The sequence below is a fragment of the Canis lupus genome, chromosome 3 (assembly GCF_011100685.1).
Source record: "Canis lupus familiaris isolate Mischka breed German Shepherd chromosome 3, alternate assembly UU_Cfam_GSD_1.0, whole genome shotgun sequence".
NCBI lineage: Eukaryota > Metazoa > Chordata > Mammalia > Carnivora > Canidae > Canis > Canis lupus.
In genome coordinates, this window is record NC_049224.1 from 79,349,230 (window position 1) to 79,375,047 (window position 25,818).

A 25,818-nucleotide genomic window follows, 5' to 3' on the forward strand; every position below is an offset into this window, starting at 1 on the left:
ATGCTCAACCACTGAGCCACCCAGGCGTCCTTGATAAATATATCATTTTACTATTTCCACTCCCAGAGAATAATTAGGTCAGATACTTGACACTCTCGAATTCCATTTCCATTCTCCTCTATGGGAACATTGGAAGGCTAAATTCTAAAGTTCTCACTATGAGGGAGACTAATTTGCCCAACCAAATCCATTTTTCCTTTTATTATAGGAATATAAGCTTATTTAAGGCAATGAGTGGTCATGGGGTTTCACTGGTTTAGTGTGACAGTAAGTGACCCCTGTTTCTTTGCTTAAATGACACTTATCCTACTTTCTCACACCTCACCTTTTCTTCATGCCTGTTGTAAATGAAGACAATCACCCTTGGCAGCCATATCTTGTAATTAGCAGAACAGTCTACTTACTATGTTGACCGGAAACCAAAAACTCATCAGGGATTACTACATGTCATTAAAATAATGTTCTTTAGCAATTGCATTTCTGGGTCGTGTTGTTTTAGTAACTTTTCTCTGCATCCTATTATAATAAATGTGCTTGAAGAATAAAGGTACTTCAAATAGTTACTTAAAGTAGGTCTCAAAGTATAAATAGAAGTTATACCAACACTGTGCAAACATGCTGAAACCAAAAGGACTTTTCAAAATTATGTTAATGCAAAAAAAAAAAAGGGAAAGTGAATGGAGCCAAGGCCAGTATTCAGGGTGTACCAAATGGTGTATTAGCAGATTCAGTTGGAATGGAACTCTTATTCAGGATTGACTGAACTATAAAAAGAAAGCTGGAAATGCTTATAGAGCGAATGGCCCCTTTTCTCAAAAAAATTCTCTGACAACCTAACTCCTTAGCTGTCTTCCTCTGCTTATTGTCTTCTATACCACTCACCAACCTCTGCATAGTATATATTTATTGCCTTATTTGTTTTTGTATTTCCATCACTAGAATAGAAATTCCAAGAGGGCAGAGAATTTAAGTCTATTGCTGGCTGATTCTTAGTAATTAACATAGTAAGTGACATCTAAAGGTGCTCAATGAGCATTTTATTGCATGAATACATATTTTAATTTTTCATAGCACAAAATGCCTTTCTTTTTGTGTCACTGCCACACTTCTATTTGTCATTTTAGCACATACATGTTAGTATGATTATTTTAACAAGGCGTATCACAGAAAGTTCCAAGGGGCGCGAACAGCTCCTATTTTGTTCAACATTATACAAATGTCCAGCACCTTGTACAATAACTGATATATATGAGAGGCTCAATACAAATTTATTGAATTAATCAGAAGACTCTTTGAACCTTTTAAGGTGGGGATAAGTAGGTGATTTCCTTTCCACAAGTTCTGAAGCAAAGTGACTTGGTAAATATTAAGTTTAAAGACAGCTCTTTAATACAACAAAGACTTTGAAGTAGAGAGAAGTATCAAATTATACTTTTAATTTTCCCTTTTAAAGTATGAGTTGCTGAGTGGATCAATTATACACTGACTTTGATTGGTGCAAAGTGAGACATAGGTAGTTGTCTATTGTGAAGTGTATTCAGTGACTGATTTTTGACTGACAAAGTTTGATGTCAATCACTAGCTGCACTATAATGAGAAAAATTGAAAATCCTCAAAATACTGTTATTTTGTTATCTTCTGTTAGTAGACTTAAAATATCTTATAATATAGTTTCTTGAGATTATGAGAAAAATAGATACTTCCATTTCTATTGCTTCAGATAAAAATTGGAGGGAAGTAGGATGTGTTGACAGAAAATTGTGAAATAAAATTGAGTGATGGTAGATTACATGTGTTGTGTTGGCAATTACATGCTGTTGTTTATCAGCTGGAAGGTTTGACACTAAGTTGTAGTAATCCTATTGATGTCCTATTGAACCAGGATGTAAAGTGGGAAATGATTTAATTACCTTTACCTTTCCTGGATTCTTATTTGGTATGTTCATTATGGAAAAAGTATGTGAACATAATTCCAAGATGGCATATACTTTAGAAGGAACATAAATTTTTTGAAAGAAATTCTCCAACAAATCTTTACATTTTTACAATAAATGGTATGAAGAGTTAGTTTTTTTTTTTAAGATTTTATTTATTTATTCATGAGAGAGAGAGAGAGAAAGAGAGAGAGAGAGAGAGAGCCAGAGACACAGGCAGAGGTAGAAGCAGGCTCCATGCAGGGAGCCCAATGTGGGACTCGATCCTGGGACTCCAGGATCACACCATGGGCCGATGGCAGGCGCTAAACCGCTGAGTCACCCAGGGATCCCCAAATAGTTACAGTTTTATTAAGGATTGTTAATAAACATGATAGGAAAAAATGGTAGAAATTTTGCTTCTAAGTATAAGTATCGAGGGCATTTTTATAGACTATTATACAAGATAATACATGTATGAGATATGAGATTTGCTGCTTAGATCCTATAGCATAGACTATACACTATATATTCTATATACTATAGCAGAAGGTATAGGAATTTGTCATATATCCACTAACCTCACACATGCATAGCCTTCTTCCATTGTCAACATCCCTTAGCGGAATAAAATATTTGTTACAACTGATGATTATCACATCATTATTATCCAAATTCCATAGTTTATTAGGGTTCACTGTTGGTGTTGTACATTCCATGGGTTTGTAAAAATGGGTAATGGCATGTGTTCATCATTGTAATATCATTCATGATAATTTCACTGTCTGAAAAAAAGATGGATACCCTGCTTTTTCATCTTTCCCTTCACCTAACTCCTGGCACTATTGATCTTTTTATTGTCTCCATAGTTTGCCTTTTATCTTGAATGAATGTTGGATTTTGTCAAATGCTTTTTCTGCATCTGTTGATATCATGTTTTTTTTTTATTTTTTACTATATGATGCATTACATTAATTGGTTTTCAAAAGTTGAAGCATTCTTGCATATCTGGGATAAAGTCCTTTGGGTCATGGTATGTAATTCTTTTAATACGTTTCTGGGTTTGACATGCTAATACTTTATTGAGGCTTTTTACATCCACGTTCATGAAAGATATTGGTTTGGAATTACTATTTTCCTTGTGATGTCTTTGTTTAGTTTTGATGTCAGGGTAATTCTGGCCTCATAGAATGAGTTAGGAAATTTTCCCTCTGCTCTATCCTTTAAAAGAGATTGCAGAAAATTTGTATAATTTCTTCCTTAAATGTTTGGCTATAATCATCTATGATCCTGTCTGGGCCTGGTCCTTCAAATTATGAACAAGTTTCTCATTGTTCTTAAATAATGTCTTCTCCTTTATTTTGTTTTGTTTTATTTTCTGCTCTCTTTGCTTTTCAGTTTTGAAGGTTTCCATTGAGATGTCATCAAATTCAGAAATTCTGTTTTCCACCATGCTGAGTCAACTTATAAGTTCACCAAAGACATAATTAATTTCTGTTAGAGAGTTTTACAAATTCCAGTATTCATTTTGCATTCTTCCTTAGGTTCCATCTGTCTGCTTACATTGCCTATCTGTTCTTGCATGTGGTGCACTTTATCCATTAGAACCCTTAGCATATAAATCATAACTGTTTTAAACTTCCAGTCTGATAATTCTAATATCCTTGCCATATCTGAATTTGGTTCTGATGCTTGCTCTGTCTCTTCAGAGTATGTATTTGCCTTTTAGTTTATAATGTAACATTTTTCTCAACAGACATGTATGATATATTAGGTAAAACAAACTGCTTGAAAATAGGCCTTTGGTAATGTGTTCATAAAGGTCAGGGGAAAGAAGCATTCTATAGTCCTATAATTAGATTTCAGTCTTTTAGTGAGTCTTTGCCTCTGGACTGTTAACTTCACATGTTAGTCAATTTTTACCATTGCTATTTTCCTCTTTGTGGATGAGATGGTATAGCTAGAGTGGGCCAGAGTTGGATATTTACCACTTCCAAATGGAAGGCTAAATCTGTCTACAGGTGGCCATTTCCTCTTCCCAAGGTCTGGTGAGCTATGAAAAACATAAACAAAACCAAAAACAACAAAAAAACCCAGCAGGTCAGAATGTGCTCCTGAAGACGTACATTGTTATGAAGATCGGAATGCTATGATATATTTCAAAATGTTTTTCCTGCCACCCCCTGGCAGAAGTATGAGGGAATTTTGCTCCAATATTCACTGTGAAAACATAGTAGAGCTCCAAGAAGAAAACATCATAAAAGCATCAGTGCCCCTGATAACTCTGTGTGAGGTTGAGTTTCTATATCTCAGAGGTATCCAGAGTGGGCCATTAGTAATTTGTCGATTACAATTCAATTTCCTTACCACCTACTGGTTCCTGTGCAAGTTTCAACTCTTAGGTTTGTGCTCCAATAAGTTGTCATTATCTGTATTTGTGTGTAGGTGTCTCAAATTTGAGGGGAAACAATTTGTCCTGTAATCTAACTTCTCTTGTAGATCTTTGAAGAATTATTGATTTTTCAATTGGGATAGCTTTCTCCTTATTAGGACAGAATGGTGACTCCCAGGTTTCTTGTATATGGGAGCAGAACCCAGAAGTCATATAACTTGTTTTTTTTTTTTTTTTTTTTTTTTCATTTTAGAATCTTTATTAGTGCTTAGTCATCTTTTCTAAAGTGTGGTCTCATTTCCCTTAAGTGCAACTTTTGCTTAATTTCATATTTACACATTTGTTTAGTAGACCATTTTGATCTCTGAATATATCTGAGAATGGTACCAAATACAGTGTTAAAATACTAATGCATATACTTGTGTGGGAACCACTTATAAAAATTACAATACAAAGTAATAAGTTCTGTAAAATAGGTCAGCAGCATGCTGCTGAAGCAAATGAGAGAAGGGATTAACCCTATGTGTAGTAGACAGTTTCATAAGAAGGTATGTTGGGTAAAAGGTAGGAATCTGTGCTTTGTGTCAGAAGTTCTGTGAACTATTCTTGGTTCTGCCATTAGCAGTCCTGCTATTGGCAGAGGAACTTAACCTCCATGGCACTGACTTTTAAACTTTAAGGATGATGGAACCATTTGAAAATTTGATGAAACTATCCTCAGGAAAAAATATATGACCATACACATATATAGCCGAAGGAATATGGCTATATAAAGATCTATTTCTGCATCTATGAAGAGCAAATATTATGAGACAATAAATTTCTACATTTAAAAATCACAGTTATTTTCCCACTATTACTCATTTTCATTTGTACTTAAAATTTTTTAAATGGATGTTGAAAAATTTATTCAGTCAATACATTATGGAGCATGCACTATATATCATTCATTGTACTACAAGCTGGAATAAAGTAATTAGCAAGCTGACATAAATACTTCCCCTCACGGAGAAGTAAAAAAAGGTAAATGATGGTAAATATTTACCTTTTGTACTATATTTTGGCCCTTATGCAGTAAATTCTCAATATACTTAACCCTGAAAAAGTATGTAGTTGGAGAAAATATGGGTACCATATATTATTTTATGGAAAAAACAGAACAAAACTATTTAATGTCAGTTACAATTTAGCCTAGCATATCAGTCAGGAAAACAAACAAACAAAAAAAACCACCAATTATATTAGCAAAGATTATTTATTATGGAGGATTGTTTTAATAGATTTCAAAGAACTGAAAATCTATAAAGACCAAACTGAGGTAACAGAACAAGAAGCAGCTACCATCTTTCTTTGTGTGCCAGTCAGATCAGTGAATTCAACACATCTCTTTGAAGTAAAGCAACCTTACTAGGAAACATCTCAATATTGCACATTTTATTTTCACATTTCCAAGTATAAGATATGAAATTTCCATAGGTATAGTCAAACTTTTCAGTTTAGAATTTGGGTTTGAAATATGTCTTAATATTGTTCTATTTAAATATATCTTGTCTTTACTGGAAATTTCAAAAATGAATGTATGTGTTGGCTTTCATTTGCCTATCTTCTATGGCACCATTATTAGATCTCTTAAACTCTTGATTATGTCCATGTTACTTTTCTTTCTCATGTGTCACAATCCTGTCTTTTATATCTTTCACTTCCCTCTGACCTCTTTAAATGTCATCAAAAAGGGTACTAGAAAAGGAAATACTCTATCAGAACAAACTAAGGGAAAATGGAAGAATATGAACCAGGAAGCTAGTCTCAGGGAGGAGATGCCATGATAATTCCTCATTATTTCATCCTGGTTCTACTAACAGACTGTTGGAGAGCAGGGAGCAGTTCCTATCTTTTCACTTCATAGCTATCTAGAACAAAATAATACATGAAACTTGACATAGAAATTACCATGAGGACGTCTGGGTTGCTCAGTGGTTGAGCGCCCAAAGGGTCCAGGGCATGATCCTGGAGTCCCAGGATTGGGTCCCGCATCAGGCTCCCTGCATGGAGCCTGCTTCTCCCTCTGCCTGTGTCTCTGCCTCTCTCTCTCTCTCTCTCTCTCTCTCTCTCTCTCTGTGGCTCTCATGAATAAATAAATAAAATCTTAAAAAGAAAAATTACCTTGAGGTAATGGACAGGCTTTTGGTTTGTCTCATTGAGGGGTATTGTTGATCATATTTCACAAAGAAGAAGAAAAAGTAGTGAAAGGTCATGTGTAAGTAGAAGAGATTATACTATATATTTATTATTTATAATCTTATTCCTGTTCATTTCTGTGGAAGTATTATACTTCCCCTCCTCATTGACATAAGATTATCCTTGAGCATTTTAGCAAATGGAACATGAGTGGAAGGGACATTTTACTTCTAAGTAGAAGTTTTAGAAGCCAGCAGGTAACCTGCCTATGTTCCCTTTTATCCTTGCCATGAGATTGACAATAATTACCACCTCAGGTCAGCCATAGAAAGTATAGTGAGAGGGAAATTATACTTTTTGTTTTTGTTGTTGAAAGCTAATGAGATTTGGGGATCCTTTGTTTCAACAACACACCCATCCTTTCCTAAATGATACACTTCTCATTATGCTTTATAGCCACTGCTTCGTTTGGTGTCAAATGAAGCCAGATTGGGGAGCTTCATGCATTTTAGGGGTTTGGGACGGGTTGCTGAGAGTCTTCTGTTTATACTCCCTGGTGGTTAGGATATAGCCTGACTCCCTGTTATCCAGTATGGGGGTGGGACAGAAGGGTGGGGAGGGAGCTGTTCAATCTTCTCTGTCCCTGCCCACTGCCTGGATGACTGGGTGCTACCCCTCCATCCTCCAGCTCTGGCCTCTGGGTCTCCCTCACCCTACCTGTGTTAGTACAATCTTTGCTCTCTACAATCAGCCTCTTTATACAATAAACCACCCTCTCCAAAAAAAAAAAAAAAAAAAAAAAGGCAAACTATTGTCTTCAGCTCATGTGCCCTATTTCTGTAGTTTCCAGTTTTTGAGGTTTTTATAGTATTCCTGTTATTTTGAAGAACTATGACGCTGGCTTTGTCTCATATCTGATGCAAATAATAATTATTTCTCTGAATGAGAAATTTCTAAGAATCTACTCTATCATTCTTGTCGCCATTCTTTACTTCAGGGCAGTGGTTTAGAGTTTGATGCATATATTGAATATTCAAGATTTCTCCTATTAAAAACTAAAATAATGATCCATTATCTGTAATTTAGAGATCTAGCTTTTTTTTTTTTTTTTTTTTTTTTGTGGAAGAACTTAGAAACCAAGAAGAAACCAGACTAAAAAATCCTGGTTATTATCAAAACTTTGAAAATCGTTTGCAATGTCTCATGAACGATTGACTCAGATTTTCAAAGTGAACCATTTTTATCTAATAATTCCAAAGCTTTTAACTTGATTTCCAAGTAAACAAACAAGCAAACAAACCATATTTTGATTTGATATTTTATTGCTTTTAAAAATACTTTGACAAAAAAAATTGATGATATGGTAGTACTAATAACTGAGACAAACAAAACTGATTTTGGTATGCATACCATTCAATTAATGGCAGTAGAAGAATGCTAGATGCAGAAAAAATAGTCTAGCCTTCATAACAATTTATCTTTTCATGCACATCAGTCTGTATCTTTCATGAAGAAAATATAAAACCACAGTTAAGTTTGCTTAATGGATGGAGATGTGAAAGAGCTTTTAATAAAGCATGGAAGTATATGTGTCACCATGTTAAGAAGGTTTATTTCTTAGTGTTCTTAGTGAAGGAGTTTTATGACCAAATTTTCCTCTCTGCTCTTTCTATTTCTGTTTTTCTGTGTTTCTTTGTTTGTTTTCTACAAATGGTATGTTATTCTTGCCATCAGACTTTGATCATTACAGAATACTATGGTTGGTCACTTTTAATTTCTGGCCAAAGATTTTAATCTTACACCTGGATTTGATGTTAAACCATCTCTAAATGCCTCTTTATTTGAATTATTTTACAATAAAAACAAATGACTCATTTTATTAAATATTTCAATTCATTTCATATCTGAAGTATTCCAGAGGCTACTGACACAATAGACACATACAAATATTTTTAAAATAATTATAATCATGTCTTTGGAAGTTAAAATTCAATAAAAAGCTTGATGAACAGTAAAGAGTTATTATGACATTGTTTAAGAAAAAAAACAAGTATCAAGAATATTAGTAGATTTCATACATCAGCTAAAATACTCCTTTTAACATATGGTAGCTGCGGATTATTTTCACAGTCCACAGATCTGTGAATATGACAGTAAACATATGCTTGAGCTCTAAGCATCTCAAATAGAAAGAGTCTTAATTTGAAATAAATAATTTCCAGCACTGATCAAAAATTGTTTTCCTTATCTATTCACAGGCTGTCTGTTACTAATATAATTACACTGTATATTTGTAATGATTCTTGGCACTTATGTTGAGGCAGAGGGGGAGGGAATTTAGAAGGAGACCGTTAAACTAATAGAGGAAATGAAGAAAAGGGACACACCAAAAATGCCAAAATGCCCACTGGAAGTGGAAACAACATTTCTATAAACATCTAAATTTATCAGCTTTATTAATTTTTATTACTTCACAATCTTTATTTCATGCCTATATAGCTTACTAAAATTTAAAATTTTCCTTAAATGTGTGTTTCTTCCACGGAATATCAACTCCATGAGAATATTGCCTCTGGCTCTGTGTTATATTTTTACCATTTAATTGAATGACTGGTCCAAAATAGGTACTCAAATATTTGTCACATAGATAGTCACAAGACATCTACTTGAGGGATGCTGGAAAATCTTCAAGAAGAAATTTGAGCTGAATCTAGAGAGTAAATAAGAAACAGAACATTGCAATATGTGAGATACAACTGTGTCGTAATGTCAGGAACACTAATATTTAAAAAGAGCTGAGGTACAATGTAAAATAGTAGTGGCAGAAAGAACAACACAGGGGCAGGACCACTGAGTGAGAAGATTGGATACTGTTAAGAAAACAAAGGAAGAGCAAAGTAGCATAGTTTATTTCTTCCATCTTTTTTGTAGAGCAGGTAAAAGAGAAGAACTTTCAAGATAAGTTAATCATAATAAAAACATAACAGCAATATCAGTTTCAACTGAGATTATCTAAAAATACTTTTATCTGTACCTGAATAGAGCATTTCTTGCTTCTCTTGGGAAGACACAAATGTTTCCTACTTTGATCCTTTATCTTCTGCTTTCTTTTCTTTTTTCTTTTCTTAAAATCTGAGTATAATTGACACACAGGGTTACATACATTTCAGGTATATAACATAGTCATTCAACAAGTTTATAAATTGTGTTATGTTTACCACAAATGTAGCCACTATCTGTCCCCAAACAACACTATTACAATATCACTGATTATATTCCATATGATGTGCCTTTTATTCCCTGACTTATTCATTCCATAGCTGGAAGCCTATTTCTCCCACTCTTCACATTTCTCCCAACGCCCTCCAACCTTTCTCTCTCCTGTTTATTCTCTGCATTTGTAAGTCTGATTCTGTTTTTTTTACTTGTTTATTCACTTTCTTTTTTTAAGATTCCATGCATGAGTGAAATCATGTGGCATTTGTCTTTCTCATTATGACTTAGTTCACTTAGCCTAATACCTTCCAGGTCCATCCACGTTGTCTTAAATGTCATGACATTATCCTTCTTTATGTATATAAAATATTCCTCTGTGTGTGTGTGTGTGTGTGTGTGTGTGTGTGTCTGTGTCTACATACACCAGATCTTCCTCACCAATTTGTGGATAGATAGACACTTTGGTTGCTTCCATATCTTGCCTATTATGAAAAATGCAACACATAGAAGTGTATATATCTTTCCAAAGTAGCATTTTTGTTTTCTTTGGGTAAATACCCAATAGAATTATTGGATCACAAAACAAGAACAAATAATACTAAAATGTTTATGTCACCACTAAGGACCCCTAATGCTCAAAGCATCTTGATAAGGAAAAACAAAGCTGGAAGTATCACAAGTCCACATTTTTAAGATATAGTCAAAGTTGTAGTAATCAAAACCAGTATGGTACTGGCACAGATACAGACACATAGATCAATAGAACAGAATAGGGCCCAGAAATAAACCCACAGCTGTATGGTAAACTGATATATGACAAAGGAGGCAAGAATATATAACGGGGAAAAGACAGCCTCTTCAAGAAATGGTGCTGGGAAAACTGCACAGCCACATGTAAAAGAATGAAACTAGACCATTTTTTAAAACACCATTCACGAAAATAAACACAAAGGTAGATTAAAGATGTAAACCTGAAACCTGAAACCATAAAAATCCTAGAAGAATACACAGGCAGTAATTTCTCCTCTGCTTTCTTACTAACCTGGAATTTGTTTAGGCCATCGTGGTGCTTGGTTGAAACTCATAGATAGCAGCAGAGATCTCCAAAGACAGAAAAATGGCAAATAATTTCATATACTTATTTATTTTGATACAGAGGAAAACATTACTTTCAAAAATCGGTAACTGGTGGTTGATAATATCTGGCAATTTCTAATAGCATTATTTACCACTGTTAACATTAATGTTAATATTTAACCATATATAACACCATTATTTAGTTTGAAAGCATATGGAGTTAATTATTGCTGGAATTCCTAAACGATTCATTAAGAATGAGTTATTTAATGCAACTTATTATGTATGTATTTGTAAGGCAATGGGCAAGATGCTGAAGACTCTATAAAGATCCCAGCATCTCATAATCAATATGGCCAAGAAAATTCCCAGTTCTCCAATATTATGCCCACAACACTCCAATATTAATTTAAAGCTTTATATTTCTACATTCCCAACAAATGGCACCATTTGAATTTATCCAGTTCAAGTCAGAATCCTGGGACTCATTCTTTATTTCTCTTTCGCTTTCTCCTTTGTCTTCTCTCAATGTTCTCATCCATCAATCTCAATCATCAGTATTTCTTCACTGTGAAACAATATATTTCTTATTCATCCCTTACGATTACATTAATAATTTAACAAATATTTATAGCAATATTTATTCTTTGACTGGAGCTACATTAAACCATAGTGAAACAGTGGTGAGGGATAAATTCTAGTGCTTCTGGACTTTCACATTCTAGAAAACGTAACATGAAATGAGTAAAGACAAAGTTGTAAGCACTATGCTACATCTTATTTCAACGATAGGTTCACATATATATTTGTATTTATAATTTTAAAAATTCTTTTCAGTTCTCTATACTGACAAAGTACACATTTTATGATATATAATTTACCTTAATGAAAAATATAATACATAAGTATACACATCTCAAATAATTAAAGATAGATAACCAGCATATTGAAAGTAATCAGAAAAAAATTAAGTATAATTTAGGAAATTACTAGTTGTTACCTTCCCACTAAGTCTTCTACTGATTTGAGATTTTATTTATGATAGGCTGACATTAATAGGGCCATGAAGAAATATAAACTCATGATTCACAAGAAAGTTGTCAGCCTCAATAGAGGAAGAGAGATAGCTTTCTGAAGTGCTCTGATAATATATGAGGTAATTTCATTAGGCACTTTTGTAACGGCTCTAAAACAGTACAATTAAAGCAAAACAAATCTAATGTTGATAAAAGGTGTATATTTGCTGGAAGGCATCCAATTTAAGTCCACATTGGTAAAGAAAATCTAAGAGCTTAGAGATTTTTTATTTTTCAGATCAATGTATAATCAATTCTATCTTGAAAATTTATGCAATATGTATGTTTCATCCTTTTATCTTTTGCAAATAAAATGTGCTCTGTTATATATTTTCTGTAAAACAGGCAACAAAACTTTATATTGCATAAAGTGTGGCATCATTTGATGTCATCTGAATTTGAAATTAAAATAAGTGTAAGTGATTTAGAAAGATTCAGTTTATTTCACCTTTTAATATAGGCCCAAAAGCAGTATGTTGTTGGTTACATCTCTGGGAAATCGGTTGGAGGATCAAGATTTGCCTCTAAGTGAATTATTCAAGAAAAACATTCTTCAGTGAGTGAAGGAAGCAGGATTTGGCCGAAGCAGAAGTTAAACTGCAATGCAATAACAACAAAATCTTTCAAACCTGGAAGGAGACCTGAAGCTGAAATGATCTCTCAAAGGTGTCTCAGATGAAAAGAAGAAAGCCAAGTCTTTATATTCCCATGTTGACCAATAATTGAATGTGGGCTGCTTTCAGGAGGAAGAATAATACTAGGGGAGTTAGTTCTCTTCAGCAGAGTACATTGCTTACATGTGGACTCGGCGGTGAGCCATCCACAGATGACACTGAGCAGCAAGGAGAAGGAGAGGTCTGTACCTGATGGGGCCATGAGTGACACACCACAGTATCCACTTCCAGGTAAAATCAGTAAGAGGTAAAAGTAACACCTCGGTATTTACAGATGGCAATATATCTCATTCAATTTATCTGACCACGTTCATTAAGAGCAAATGCTAAAACAAATATTTACTCAACATGATAAACTTTTGAATTTGACTTTTAACAAAAACAGTGCATTATAGTATTGTGAAATCTTGCTCTCCAGTCATCCTTTTGCAAATTTTTTGCTTTTTTGTTCTTTTAGGCACATGGTTAAAATTCAGTCAATCCTTAAAGAATTATATTGAGGATCATTATAACCTCTTTACACATTTTCACATTGCTAAATGTGTACCCAGTTGTTGTTTCTTAATATACTGTCAAGTACTGTGACATCTACTGTACATGGCAACTTGCTCATTAGTTCCAATGAAGACTGACTTATTACTTCCAACCCAAGACTGGTTGGGTTGCCAACACCATGAGACGAGCTACTGGGCCCTTCACTAAGGTGAAGAATTTACTCATATCAGCCAAAAGAAGTGAAAGCTAAATTATAGAATCCTAGCATTATCCTCAGAGAACACTGAATGGTACCGTTATAGAATAAAGGAAAAAAAAAACAATTACTCAAAGCCAGGAGTACAACAAGGGCCTGAGATGCAAGACAAACTGAATGATCTCGGGTACTCAGATATGGCAAAATATATTATATTGAAAGGAAATTAGAAATCGTCAACAAAATTGGAGCAAATAGACTTCAAGTGACTACTGGTAATTTTCACTGTTTTCACATTTATTATTACTCATTCTTATCTCTTGGCATATGCTCAAGACAAACACAAAGCTAGGATATATGGGAGTGGCTGTATTTAGGGAAATATAAAATCATCGTAAGATAGCTTTGATACCACGTATGTGATAAACTCTGCCTACTAAACTTTGAGATTTTGTATTTGTTCAGATATCACCCCATGACCTCCCAACACATTTGTATAAACTTTGACATTTGTGATAGAAACTTACCAAATAGAACAAGCATCTCATAATCTGCCAGAAGGTAAATATAGTGGGGGTAGGGAAGAATTATTTTGAATTAGAAAACTACTGTTAATAATAAGAAGAAAACAAATATTTTGAAGGCAGAAATCAAGTCATAAAATATGAAATAAAATCCATTGTCTTCACCAAGGTATATCTCTTATGGACAAAAAGAGAAACCTGGTTGTGGTTAATTAAGTGCCAGAATAAATGTCACTTGTTCAAAGCAAAGCCAAATAGGTATCAAGAACTAATATTGACTAAACTATTTCATGTTATTACTTTTGTAGTACTGATGACTGATTTTTATATAAATGAAAGAAGATTGTTACAAATACTTTAGATTAACATACAACTTTTAGAGTGGTTCATAAGCAATATTTTACATTTTGATAAAGCTTCAATTGAAATACAGAGACAAGTATGTCCCTCCATTTGTCTCTCTTATAGATATTTCAGTAAGATTCCCTTACAAAGATTAATTCTATATTCTGGGTAATTGGTATGCATTAATTTTGTTCCATATGTTCATCTTTAAAAGGAAGTCACATAGAGGCAGAGATTATGGTATTTTTTATGGGCATATGTTTCTTGTTTTATTTGCTTCTCAGCTCAGATGTTTTATATGATCCTGACTTAAATTGTCACAAGACTAAAGTTTGCCCAATGAAGGCCCTCTGTTGCTTTAGCAGAGTGATTGGTCTGAGGTTGGGCATTTGATCCACACCAGTGAGGAGTTCTATTAGCGTTAACAGGAAGAAAATCCATTGTATTACTGGGAATGTTAAATTCCAAGTATGTAAGCCTGGTGCATCAGAAGAAATTGCTTTAGGCAAATCATATTGAAAGCTTCTCAGTAATGTTTTGCTAGATAAGCCTAAAATCTCTTATTTTGGTATTGTCAGTTGCTCAACCCACATGCTTTTCTTTGATTTGGTTGAGTTATTTGAACTCAAAAAATTCCATAAAATTAGACCTTTATTTTCCGATGAGGCACTAGGGGCAATAGAGAGAAAACAAGAAACAGTTATAAATTAAAAAAACAAAAAAAACAACAACAAAAAACTTTTTATATAGGACTTAGAACCCAGTTGTGCACAGAGCAGATAGTGATGGATCCTAGTAATCATATGAAATCACACACAGATAATTGAATATTGATTTTACTTTGATTAATTTCTGTTTTCAAAGCTCATAGGGCCTGTTCAGCAAATATGATAGTCATATATTTTGCATTTTCTTTAGAGTCTCTTAAAATCCTAGAAGTCTTTAATTTTATGGTGAAATTATATTACCTTTCAAATCACAGCCAAAAAAAATATATTACTTTATGCATAGAACTAAGTGGTAATTAACAGTGAAAATAAGTTGGAAACAGCACTCTAATAAGATATGTTGCAAATCTGTAAGATACTAAAAATTCTGAACATTTGAACATTTGTATTTTTTAAGTGAAGTAGAGTTGAAATACTAGTCATATTTGTTATATTAGTTTCAGGTATATAGCCTAGTGAATCAAGAGTTCTATATAATGCACAGTGTTCACCACAGAAATGAAGTTACTTTCTTTTACCATACAACATTATTGGCTATATTCCCTATGCTATACTTTTATTTATTTTATAACTGGAAGTTTGTACTTCATAATCCCCTTCACCTATTATACCCATTCCCCACCTCCTATGGCAACCACCAGTTTGTTCTCTGTATTTACGATTCTGTTTCTGTTTTCTTGGTTAGTAGTTTGGATTTTTAACATTGTTTGTCCATATTATACATTCTATTCTGACTATATATACTCAAATAGGAAAATGATCAGAAATGTCTGCATTATTCAAAAAGATGTGTACCAAGATAAATAAAAATGTTTTACTATTGATGTTTCTGTTCAAGACAGGAATATCATTTTCATCTTTAAATTCTAAAAAAAAAAAATCAGAGGAAAGAAAAAGCATCTTCTGGAATAACTTTACTGTCTGGAATAAATCCTGTAAAATTATTTCAAACAGTATTCTCATATATTTGAACACATGTTTACTTAATTTTTATACAGTAATTACATTTTGGTTGCCTATTGGAATGTATATTTTAAATTAGTTTCCTCATGATTATTGCTGTACTATCTTCTAAGACTTCAACCAGTGTTGTAATAATATAGATAACATAGATATATAGATATTAACATATGTATATCACTTTTATCATTGTCTCTGTAGATTAAGTGTAATCCTCCTCCCTGTGAAGATACAACATTTCCCCTTTTTCTAAATGTTAAAAATGATCAGTAAAATAACTAAGAGTCTAGTTTTTTCTTTCTCTCTGGGCCATTGTCATCTCATTGTCTTGAGTATTGATTTCACAACCTTCCCTCACTGTTGTCTATTTTTCTATTAGGCAAATGTTGCGTCTCCTGGGAGTTGTCTTCTGATTTATTACTTGTTTTTCATAAATTCCATCTCCATATGCTTTTGTGATACACTCTCAGAATATTCCTCAGCTTTCTCTTCGAGCTCTCAATGTGTTCCTTAACTGTATCCATTATATATTCATCCTATCTATTGAGTTATTTCCCCATGATCATTTTACACTTTTATGGTATTTTAATGCATGCAGTATACTTTTGAATCACTCTGTTGTTATTAGTTATACTTGCTGTAACATCCTGTTCAGCTTATCTATTAACTCTATTTCCTGAAACTTTTCTATTTTTACTCTATTATGATGCTGGCTTTCTTCCAGTATCTGGTAATTCTTGGTTTTATGCGTATTATGTAATTGAGTTTCCCCAGTTAATTTTTTTCTGTTGGAGCTGCACAACCAGTCCGAGGTTGTGCTGAATGCACATAAGTGCTAGCTGCTTGGTGTGTAAATGGGGGAGGGTTATGGCATATAACTGAATGGAATACTTCAGTCCGTGTATGAGCATTGGTAGCAGCCCAGCCAGTTTGGGCCCTCTAACCCCAGGTTCCATATCTTCTGTCCTAGTGGGAAGAAAACTCCCATTCCATCCTGTTCCTGCTGCTGGTCTCCAAGAGCATGAGGAAGGGGCTGCCTAAATCAACTAATCTAAGCTCCTACTATAATAATGCTCATGCCACCATATGACTGTGTGCTATGTTGCAGATCCAGAAATATAGAAATGGCTGAAAGTAGGAATAGAACTAGAAGTCAAAGACACATAAATTAAGGGATTAGAATTTCTCAAAAGAAGAAGGTTCACTACTGTCAACATTTTTAAGTCATCGAAAAATAAGTCCATAAACCACTCTCTAGATTTCAATCTGCAGATATCACAGTGATTACCTCCACATTATATTAACTGGTGGGATGAGAGAAGTTGGATTGGAGTGGGTCAAGAAGATAGTTATCAAGATTACTGAGGCTAGGGCAGCCATGGTGGCTCAGCGGTTTAGTGTCGCCTTCAGCCCAGGGCATGATCTTGGAGACCCGGGATCGAGTCCCGCGTTGGGCTCCCTGCATGGAGCCTGCTTCTCCCTCTGCCTGTATCTCTGTCTCTCTCTCTGTCTCTCTCTCTCTCTGTCTCTCGTGAATAAATAAATAAAATCTTAAAAAAAAAAGATTACTGGGGCTATCAAGTAAGTAAGTTTTGATGTTGTATTTAAGAGTTTGAATGAGAATAAGTGATTTAAGCATAGAACTAGAGATTATGGCAAATATTGTTTGTTCCTTATGTAACATCCATTCCCACCTTCTTTCTTACAAGAAAGTCTTGATTTTGTTCAAAGCAACTGTGGCACACAAAATTTTAAGAATGACCTCACACCCTCAAATTATGTAATTTCCTTCCCTTTCAATGTGATTGGAACCTGTGAATATGATGAGATATCTCCCCCTTGATTGTAATTATGTTACATGGAGTAGTCAACCTTCCAAAAGAAATTATCCAGATGGGCCTAAAGTAATCATATGAGCCTGATGATAGAGAATAACCTCTAGCTAGTAGCGGTAAAGTAAAACAGCTTCCAAGTGTGAGAAGGATTTGATGGTCCATTGCTGCCTTATCAAAGGTGACTTTGTGAGAGGGGATGTGGGTAACTGATGGAACTGAGAGACATACCAGTGGATAGCAGAAAAGAAATGGGGACCCAGACTTACAGTTGCAAGGATCTGGATTTTGCCAACAATCTGAATGAGCTAGGAAGAAATTCATCCACAGAACTTCCAGATACAAGCCCAGCCTGGCCAATACACAGGAGTTGCCTTGTGATCTCCTAAACGGAGAACCAAGAATTCTGACCCATAGAACTATGATCTAATAAATGGATATTGTTTTGAGGAATACTTATAGTAATTTATTATTCAGTATTAAAAACTAGGATATTAGTAACATTATCAGCTAAAATTTCTGTCCTTCCCAGAATCTTTTTTTTTTTTTTTAAGATTTTATTTGTTTATTCATGAGAGACACACAGAGAGAGGCAGAGACACAGGGAGAGGGAGAAGCAGGCTCCATGCAATGAGCCCAATGTGGGACTCGATCCTGGGAATCCAGGATCATGCTGTGAGCCAAAGGCAGGCACTCAACTGCTGAGCCACTCAGGCGTTGCGGTCCTTCCCAGAATCTTGTATTTAGAGGTTGTCACAGGAAAATATTTTGATCATTTTTGATATGTAAGTATGTCTCTCTCAGACATCTGGAAAAGTTTTTGCTTAATTAACATAGGCTTCATCACTTTCCTTTTACCTTTTCATCATTGTAAAGCAAAGGTAGAAATGGGTTGTACAGGAGCCATCTTATGACTATGAGGCGACAAAAATGATGGCAAAATATAACAAAATAGAGATGGTGACATTTTTAAAATATCATGTAGATTAATAAAACATATTACCAATCTTGGAATAATTACCTCCAGCTTCCTGATTGTGTGAGAAAATCTACTCCTCTGTGTTTAATATACTAAAAGTTGATATTTCTTTTTCTTTAAAATTTTATAAATTTATTCACGAGAGACACAGAAAGAGGCAGAGACATAGGCAGAGGGAGAAGCAGGCTCCATGCAGGGAGCCTTATGCAGGATTTGATCCCTGGGCCCCAGGCCCAGACCTGAGCCAAAGGCAGACACTCAACGACTGAGCCACACAGATGCCCCAAAAGTTGATATTTCAATAAGTAACATCAAACTAATAGAGGAAAGAGGCATTTAAAATTGTGTATTATTTGTTTCTGGGGCCAGGAAATTGAGGGACATAAGCATCTTTATAGGCTAACATCAGAAATATTTATATGACTGTATGCCAAAAGAATGGGGCAAGAGAAATTAATTTGGAAAGAAACATGTAGAAAAATACAATACAGGTTAAATCAAAAACAGAAGATGGAAGATTCACGTTGACACTGAGCAAAAATGGCATAACTAAGTTTTTTTTTTTTTTCATAACTAAGTTTTTAGTTAAGTTTGTAAATGTGGGATAGGGCTGGAGGTGGGAAATGGGTGCCTAATCACTTCAATGATCACATTAAGCATTTTGCTGAAAGTGATGAAGAATAGAGGAGCTAGTAGAATTTTTCTTTCTTGATGAAATATTAAACAAAGATGTTTAGGGAAAAGTAAAAATGATGTTAAGTGACCTTAAGTTCATAAATGTTTGAGGGAATATATTTTTGAAATATGGCTGTCTGTAATAGTCTTTTTTTTTTTTTTTTGCTAGCAATACTGTATGGTCAAGAAATAGAAGCAAAGGCTGAGAATTGGAAGATTGCTCCACTATTGAGAATTTTCTAAAAAGTTCCACAAATAAAAAAGTTCTGTGTGTCCTGGTGAGTGACAATTAAGTGCATCCCTTTTCAAAGTGGGAGAAATGTACCTAAGGCCAAGACAATCAAGAAAAAAATAGAGCAATCACAGATGGGAGCAATATTACTCAATGTTGTCTACAAACACCTGCACCTGCCTTATCAAAGGTGACTTTTTTTTCCTCTTTTTTAAACAGAGTGGGGGAAGAGGGAGGGGCATAGAGAGGGAAATCTTATTAGAGTTTTGATTCCATCATGAGGGACCCACCCTCATTACCTAATTTAGACTTAATTACCTCCCAAAAATTCCTCTTCTAAACACCATCACACCGGGGAATAAAGCTTCAATATGGGGATCCCTGGAAGGCTCAGCAGTTTAGCGCCTGCCTTTAGCCCAGGGGGTGATCCTGGAGTTTTGGGATCGAGTCCCATATTGAGCTCCCCACATGGAGGCTTCTCCCTCTGCCTGTGTCTCTCATGAATAAATAAATACAATCTTTAAAAAAATTTTAATATTTTTAAAATAAAGCTTCAATATGTAAATTTTGGGGAGACCCTAGCAGTAATGGGGCATGCATACTTCCTCTGTGGTGACTTCACTGCTAGGGTAACTGCATGAACACCTGCAGATATTCACTGTCCTGAGTTCAGCTTTCTGACACATAATAAAGAGACAGGTGAGGAGGACAATCTCTTTAGGAAATCTTCATGTTTATATACATTTTTTTTTTTATTTCTATTAATGTGGTCAGCCTAAGCAAATTCCAGTCACACCATATCTGAAACTGCATATTAAGTCTTGCTTTCTTATTTTTTCATTTCAAAAACTATTTATTGAAACCTTTCTAAATGCTTTATCTAAATCATTTAATTTTTTACAGTAAATTTTCTCTAAAGAAAGTATTTCAGGGATCCCTGGGTGGCGCAGCGGTTTAGCGCCTGCCTTTGGCTCAGGGCGCGATCCTGGAGACCCGGGATCGAATCCCATATCGGGCTCCTGGTGCATGGAGCCTGCTTCTCCCTCTGCCTATGTCTCTGCCTCTCTCTCTCTCTCTCTGTGTGTGACTATCAAAAATAAATAAAAATTTAAAAAAAAAAAAAAAAAAGAAAGTATTTCAACTCAATGAATTCACCCTGTTTTTGTAATTTTTTTGCTAATTTTTATTTTCTTATTAGATATAATGTTTAGTTTTTCTAATTATAAGGGTACTATATGTTGGGGGACCTGGGTAGCTCAGTTGGTTAAGCATTGTCTTCCACTCAGGTCATGATCCCAGGGTCCTGGGATGGAGTCCTGGTGGGACTCCCCAGTAGCATGCAGTCTGCTTCTCTCTTTCTCTCTGTACCCCTCCCCCCATTCATGTTCTCTCTCTCTCTCATGTGCTCTCTCTTTCTCAAATAAATAAATAGAATCTTTAAAAAAAATTGGAAAACAAAAAAAATGTATGAGGCAGGAAATAAAAATCATGCATTTTCCAAGATATATTTCATATTTATTTTAAGCTCACATTTTATATTTAATATTATGATCTGTTAATTTTCCATATCACAAGCACTGAAACAAAAGAAACCAGGGAAATATTTTGTTACCTAAAATATTAATAAAAATGGGAGCTCTTGGGTGGCTCAGTTGCTTAAAGGTCTGTTGATTTTGGTTCAAGTCATGATCTCAGGGTTATGAGATTGAGCTCCACATCCAGCTCTCTGCTCAGTGGGGACTCTGCTTAGGATTCTCTCTTTCCCTCTTCTCTTGCCTCACTTCTCTCTCTCTCTCCCTTTCTTAAAGAAAACTAATAAAAATAGGTAATGGCAAAGATTAATATTCTTCATTTGCCCTTCATTTGTCTTTTCATACTTAGAATGATACCAATAAACGATACTTCTCTGAGATAAGCCCAGCTGAATTTTTATTGCATAAAATGAAGTCATTATTAATTATATCCTTTATACAAAATGGATTCACACAGAAGACTTTTATCACATACTGATACATGAATATATACATTTTGCCTTTTTTTTCCAAATGAAGATAAATTACTATGGCCAGGAATTGAAAGTTACATTATCTTATTTTACTTACATCTTTATATGAAAAGAAATTTAAGGCAAAAATTACAAATAGATATAAACATTATTCAAAATATTTTTCCTTTTGTACTTGCAGAAATTCCTTCATGGTAGAGAATAACATTAAACATATACTTTTCTGTTTTTTAACCAATATTAATTTTTTATAATGTATCACTAAAGGAAAATTCAAATCTGTGTGAAAAAAATCAAGACTAACAGATTCTTTACTTAAAGTCTTTTCAAATTTTAATGGGTTATAGCCATATTTGTACTTAAAAAAAAGCAATAAGATAATACATGGGCTTTTGTTTTTTAAGTGAAATTTTGATTTCATAAAAATGAAAAAAATAGTAATATTTTTATTGCAGAATATTTTCAAAGTGTTTATTTAATATTTTATGTTTAGCTTTATTATTAAGATTCTACAAATTTCCTACTTGCATTTTCCAAATACATATTTTCGTATCTAATCTATCACTATCATCTATTTGTATCAAGCTATGTACCATCTGTCACCTGCGCACACACACACACACACACACACACACCTAATATTTATGGAGGCAACTAAATGCTGAACTAGGAGAGATCAGGGTAGTCAGAGGTTCTCATGCACTGAACTGCTTAACTACAGTGAAGAAGTCAAATTCTGTTTTTGAATTTCAGCTGCATTATTTGAAAAAGAAAGATGCGGATACTCATTTCTACATCAGTCAAATGAAGATATTACTATTCATTATGCATTGTAAGAATTACAATGAAATAATGAATGCAAAGTAGCAAAATACTTGACAAATAGAAAGTGTTCCAATTTGATCTAAGATCATTTCCAGTTCTAAAATTCTACTGTTCAGTAACTAAGTTTAAAAAAAAATTTTTTTTTGGTCTGTGTTTAATGGGAATACAGTACAACACTTCTACAAATTATTCATTTGTGCTATTTCCCTTCCCCTTTCAGGTCATTGAAGGTACAGCACTTAATCTAGCTGTTAACCACTTTAACCTGAGGGGTTGTTGAAAATAAATCCTCTTTAGAAGGCTTTCTAAGGTCCACTGATGATTTCAAAATAGCTTGAGAATCAATCAGATTAACTAAAACATTTTCTACTCAGACATGTATTACAAAACTGATGTCTGCATAATACTTCTTTGACATTGTGAACCTCTATACCAACTCTACAAAATGAGTGCTAAAAATTAATATATAAAGGCAGATTTTTCCTGAAGTAATTATTTTCCTAAAAATTCTCATTTTTAATTAGCATTAGGTTAAAATGAGTGTGACTTTTTCTTTGAAAATTTCAACTTCAATGCTTTTAGGCCAATGAGTGTGTGTAGCCCTCTCATATCTATCTAAATCTATATATAATATTTGTAGACCAAAAAAAAAAAACTCCAAGAAAAAAAAAAAAAAAACTTATGTCAGTCCTTTATCTCCAGCAATTGCAGGAGAAGTGAATAAAAATTGGAAATTTAAAATATAGTTAAAGCTATGGCACATTCAATTAGAAGACTTGAGTCTTAGATCATTCTGATAGTAATTAACTTGTTAACTTTAAAAAGCCATTCAGTGTCTCTGGACTGAACTTTCTCCATCAAATATTCAGCAATTTGGATTGTGCTACCTCTAAAACACAGGAAAATATATTTTTGATATATGTGACTATTTGTATAACCAATTAAGTGGACTTTTCTAAAGCAGACATTGTTTATCTCTTCCACGCCTATATCAACCAATACCCTGAAATTGTTCATCGCAAGTAGATTTCTAATAAATGTTAATACACAAATGACTTATTAATGATTATGTTAATACACAATTTTCTGTTATTAGTTTGATGAATAAAAACTTTCAAAATCAGGGGACACAGTAATATATTCCAAATAGCACACAAAACACATGCAACCAAATTCTATTATAAGGTGCTTTTAAAAATTAAAATTTTTGAAATTTATTTATATTTTTTAAGATGCATTTATTTATTTTTAGAGGAGGAGGAACAGAGGAAGAGGGAGAGAGAGAATCTTGAGCAGACTTCCCACTGAAAGCAGGGCCCAAAGCAGGGCTCAGTCTCAGGATCCTGAGATTGTGACCTAAGCCAAAATCAAGATTCAGACCCTCAAGCTACTGAGCCACCCAGATGCCCTTAAAATTTTAGGAATTTAATACAATTAACTTTCCATTAGCTCATTCTCATCATGTAGGAATATATCCTCACATATAAGCCAAGACAGAACTTAGTTGCCAAAACAAAATGTGAGTTTGAAATCTCTATAGTATTCATCAATATCCACTCCAAATAATACGTTTTTACTATAATAGACTCCAAATAAAAATTCATTCCTTTAAAGCAAAAAATAAAATGTGAATCTACAAAGTCAACTACCACAGATATTCCATATATCATTTTCTGAAGACACTTGACATTGCATACTTTGGAAAACCTATAAGGGGACTAATTCTGCTGAACAATTTGAAGCTAATGGCATCTCTTGTCACGGGTGACAGTGTGAGAGAACAGCTGACTTCATTTCAAAAGGTACTACACTGCTTTGAAGTAGTCCTTATTATAGAAAATCGAGAACATCCTTGAAATGGTTTCAAAAATAGACATTTTAGGGGAAATTACCACCTGATTCATTCCAAGACAAAAGAACGTGCCAATAATACAAATGCCAAATCTCATAAAATATGCCTCGAATCCTAATTGAAACTGAATAATATAATTACTAACACATAAATTTTATCTTATATTCATGTATAACACTTTACATGTATTATATAAACTTAATATTACAATTGTCTTATGATGCTAACATTAGAGTCTTTTTATTTCTTTCATGAAAAAAAAAGGACCTGAGTTGGAAAGTTGAATTGTCTGATCAAGATTTAAGTACTGCTGTTAAATTACATTGTCAGCCTTGTAATAAATTCTGATTAAGAATTTACACCTTTGTGAACAGATTAGCAGACCTAATTGATTTTGATCCGTTAACTTCAATTTGCAGCTTTAAAAAGGTGTAACCTCACCCAGATTTATGGTTTGAAGCTCTTGTCTTTGAATTAATGAATTTTACATCTGATCTCATTAAGAAGAATTTTGGTTAAGTACATATATTTCTCCAAGTGGAAACTCTTTGCCTTAACTCCTGGGCATTGCATATATTTTCATAAATGTCCCCATTTATTAATCTCCAAACATATGAAGCAATAATTTTACATCTCATTTATTATCTGTCAACCATCAGTTTCTACTTCCATGTAATTATGAGGAGAACTTATCCTGTATTTTTATTCTTACCATCCTCCTGGACTTTGCCTGCAGTGATAGACATATGGTCAGGATGTGCTAACTCCGTTGTTAACATGCCATATTGCAGATAACAATCATTTATTATAGAAGCAGTTAGAGACTCTGGGAAAAGCCAGGCACAATAATTATAAATTATCACTTGTAATTATATTTTAAGGTTTGAAAAAACATGGTTTATAGAAATTCATGATGTGGCGATGAGTTCCTGTTCAAAATAAATATGGAACCTGAGTGTGGGTTCTGTTTCCTAGTTCTATTCCTTACATTTTATTAAATTTGGCATCACATCTATGAAAAATATTTTAACCAGTTGATTAACAATAGAACCCTGCATTATATAGTACTTAAGCTCACTCAGATTTTTCTTATACAAGTAAACTTTTTTTTTTGTTTAAATAGACATCAACAAAATTTATTGGGGCAGCTAATTATTTCAAGTACCATTGGATAAGAAGCTTTTGCACAGCAAAGGATACAGTCAACAAAACTCAAAGACAACCTACAGAATGGGAGAAGATATTTGCAAATGACATATCAGATAAAGGGCTAGTTTCCAAGATCTATAAAGAACTTACTAAACTCAACACCAAAGAAACAAACAATCCAATCATGAAATGGGCAAAAGACATGAACAGAAATTTCACAGAGGAAGACATAGACATGGCCAACATGCATATGAGAAAATGCTCTGCATCACTGGCCATCAGGGAAATACAAATCAAAACCACAATGAGATACCACCTCACACCAGTGAGAATGGGGAAAATTAACAAGGCAGGAAACCACAAATGTTGGAGAGGATGCGGAGAAAAGGGAACCCTCATACACTGTTGGTGGGAATGTGAACTGGTGCAGCCACTCTGGAAAACTGTGTGGAGGTTCCTCAAAGAGTTAAAAATAGACCTGCCCTATGACCCAGC

At 34.0% G+C, this 25,818-nt stretch overlaps 1 long non-coding RNA gene across 1 annotated transcript in view; it reads left to right on the forward strand.

Annotated features, from left to right (window-relative positions):
- LOC111095394 overlaps window positions 1–25,439 on the forward strand; it is a 36,729-nt gene extending 11,290 nt beyond the window's left edge. Inside the window, exons 2-3 of the long non-coding RNA XR_005356427.1 lie at window positions 19,430–19,682; window positions 25,298–25,439. This is a non-coding gene — a long non-coding RNA (uncharacterized LOC111095394). The remainder of the gene's footprint in view (window positions 1–19,429; window positions 19,683–25,297) is intronic.
- Window positions 25,440–25,818: the final 379 nt, after the last annotated feature.